The sequence below is a fragment of the Mastomys coucha genome, unplaced genomic scaffold (assembly GCF_008632895.1).
Source record: "Mastomys coucha isolate ucsf_1 unplaced genomic scaffold, UCSF_Mcou_1 pScaffold16, whole genome shotgun sequence".
Taxonomy (NCBI): Eukaryota; Metazoa; Chordata; class Mammalia; order Rodentia; family Muridae; genus Mastomys; species Mastomys coucha.
The window spans coordinates 84,856,815-84,860,505 of NW_022196898.1; positions in this window are offsets into that span (position 1 = coordinate 84,856,815).

Sequence of the window (3,691 nt, forward strand, 5' to 3'; positions counted from 1 at the left end):
AGGGATGTTTCCTTAGACCTGTTTAGTTAACTTATCTGATGTTCTTTATATTTTTTGGCCCCTTAAATGTATTTATTCTTCTCTTTAGCTCGGAGAATTCCTTTCAGTGTTCTCTTTAGAGCTGGTTTAGTGATCATAAACTACGTTAATGTGTTTTTATCATCAAATATTTTATTTTTCCTTCAATACTTATAGTTTATTGGGCTTAATAGCTTTAATTGACATAAATAATCTTTCAGAACTTAGAATTCATCTTCCTAGACATTTCTGGACTTAAGTGTTCCTACCAGAGAGTAAGGTGTTGTTCTGATGGGCTACTTCTACAACTGACATGTAGATTTCAGTACCTTTTCTTCACTCTGAGTTTCTAGTGATTTACTGTATGTAATAATACTCTGTGTACATACAGTAAAATCACTAGAAACTCAGAAAAGAAATTCCCAGTTTGTTTGTTTGTTTCCTCTTGTCCCTGAATTGGCATCTCTTTCTCCAGGTTTGGGGTTTTTTACTCTATGATTTAATTGAAAATATTCTTCATGCCTTTGGTGTTGTATTGTTTTTCTGCTTTGTTCATAATTTGAAGGTTGGACCTTTTCATGATGTAGAAAAGAGACCTTTCTATAGGCCTCCCTTTTGTTCAATTCATTTTACTTTTAATTTATTATTGAGTGATCCAATTCTCTACTTTGTCTTCCAACCCTACAATTCATTTCCCCACATGATCTCTTCTGTTGTTGAGGTTTTACACTCAGATTTTATCTGTTATTGAGTTTTCATTTTGAGCATTATTTCATTTGGGGTTTTCTTCAGTAATTCTGTCTCTGTTGCATTCTCTTTTCCTATCCTGACTTGACCTCCTCATTTCACTCAGCTCATTGAGTGTGTGCTCCTGGAGTACATTAATGTCCTCATTGAGATATTTGAGCATATTTATCACCATCCTTCTAAATTTTTTTATCTGGAAGTTCTTCCAGTTCATTCTAATGAGGGGGTCAATTTTATTGGGTTAGTAACTGTATGTGAATACTGCCTTGTTTTTCCCATGTTACTTTTGTTTCTTCATGGGGACTTGTGCATCTTATTAGTTGAGCCTTTCTTTTTATTCAAATCACCTTTCCTCTTTCAGTGGATCTGTGATCCCAGAGGAGCGTGGCAGCCTACAGGATGGGGAGATGTTGGCACCTTGTGACATAGGAACAGTAGAATGAGGAGATAAGTAGCCTACGGTATGGAACAGAATAGGCTTAGTCACTTCATCTTAGCTTCACTTCTCAGTATTATTTTATTATTCATATCATCCTACTAAGTAACTTCAAGTCTTTCTGGAATTATTGATGTTATTGATTATATATATACACATATATGTATATATGTGAAACTAACAAATTGGATTTGGAAAAAAATAAGCATTTAATTCCAACATTTCTTGTTTTGTTAAAAAGTACTGGTCCAAGGTTTTGGAAATAAAATGATAAAACTAATTTTGTCATCAACTGCCAAATTCTTAAAAAAGATTCTGACAACTTGAAACAATAGTAAGTTGACATCTTGGAGCATCAAAGAACCCATTTCTGGAGAAGAAAGGTAGAAATCAAACTAAGGCTTTGATTGTACCGTTATAGTAGTCTCCTGAGAAAGCATCTTTTGAAATCAAGCACAAGCCATATTTTCTTATTTCTGGAGGTTATAGTGTATTTCCGGCTATTGCAGTCACCAAAACCAAGAAGATATACACACATGTACACGTTTTTGTGTGTGCTTACATATTTGTAAGCAACATGTATGCAACCATCACTAAGAAAGTCAAAAAAATATCTTTGTTTATTGTTATGCAGCACTTGGCTACTTCAGTTGTGTCTGCATGACAGGTCCAAAAAACCTGTTCATAGACCTGGGGCGCATGCTTCAAAGTGAGCCAGTCACAGTGAGCCAGTCTCCTGAGGTGGCCAGTCGCTAACATATCCTAACCTGTTCCAGATTGATCTCTGCTAAAGTCTGTGGAGAAATCAACATGCTTTCTTTATTCAGGCATAAAGGTGCCCTAAGAAATATTTTGTTATAGCTAAAATTGAGATTTAACATTGTTTTCTGTCCTCCACAGTGTTTCAATGATCCTAATTGATTTCCTAGCTGTTATTAGCTTAGAATTTTTACAAGGGAAGCTGGCTTATCAGACAGGGAGTCCATAGAATTAGCAATAAAGGCCAGGCATTATTGCCTACTGATTCCTGCAAAGAAGCTGCCTTATCAGACAGGGTATCTCCAGAGTTAGAGATAGTAGTCAAACACTATTGCTATCCTTAAACATAGTTAGAACTCTAAGAGCAGTACCACACAAGGAAGAATTGCTTTACAAACTAGAGAGTAGTCCAAAAGCTTCCTGAACTAAAGTTTGTGTTACAAGCCAAACCATTCCCAGGAGCTGCTAGAATGGGACCTCCTGGTGCTTACCTGCTTCTGACCACAAGAGAGTTTGCTTAGGGCTGCCAAGATAGCCCAGCGGGGAAGAGCACTATTGTTCTTCCAATGAAATCATTTACACCTGGCTATTTGATTTTACTGACTTTGTGATTGCTACCTGCCTACGTGATCCCTGACATTCGCTCTGTTTCTGTATACTATATAAGCCTGATTCTTATTTTGTGAAAATACATTCAGAATCTGCACTCCCTTGTGTCGTTTCTGTCTGTCACGTGCAGAATTCCTAGCCCACCAGGCCAAAACTCTCATCACCCTAGAGAAGAAGGGAGTCCCCGAAGAAACCCAGTCAGTGGCAGTTTATCAGTATACTTTATTAATTCTTACAGAATTCCATACAATGTATTTAATAATATTTAAATCCTACTCCTCTTCCTAATTCCTCCAGGATCCATCCTTACCTCTGCTCCCCTTTCCAATGTCATTTAATAACACACCAAAAAGTCCAATTTGTGCTGCTCAAATGCCCATAGGTATGAAGCCACCCAGTGGAATATGGCTGACCTACCAGTGGCTACACCTCTTGCACTAATTTGTCCTGAGGAAGGAGGCATACCTGTGAAATGTCTTGGATGGCACAATTCTGTCACTGGAACCTAAGATCTTAAGTTGGGTTCTCTATCTATCTATCTATCTATCTATCTATCTATCTATCTATCTATCTTTCTATCTATCTCTCATTCTTATTTTGTCTTTCATACTCGCTCTCTAGTTTTCACTCTCTCTTTCTGTGTATGTATGTGTGAGCACATGTGTGTGAGCACATGTGTGTATGCATGTGTATCTGTGTGCATGTGTGTATGCACTTATACATGCCTGTGTCTGAGGGTGCATGTATGTGTGTGTGTGTGCGTGCGCATGCACACGCATGAAGCCCAGATATTAGATATCTTTCTCAATTGTTCTTCATCATATTTTTTGAGATCTAGTCTCTCACCAAACCAGGACTTACCAATCCAGCCAGATACCAGGATTGCCCTGTCTCCTACTCTGAGCTTACAGGCACATAGTGCTTGGCTTTTTCCCCCTACATGATTTCTAAGGGATGAAACACAAGCTCTCATGTTCGTACAGCAATCACTTTACAAACTGAGCCCTCTCTCCAGTGCATCTGCTGGTTTAACTGAGTGTATTCCCGACTTTATTGCTGCTACTCAGCCCTACTTGACTTCTGGTATTATTTGCAGCAGACACTGAAGAAACATTTCAGTGA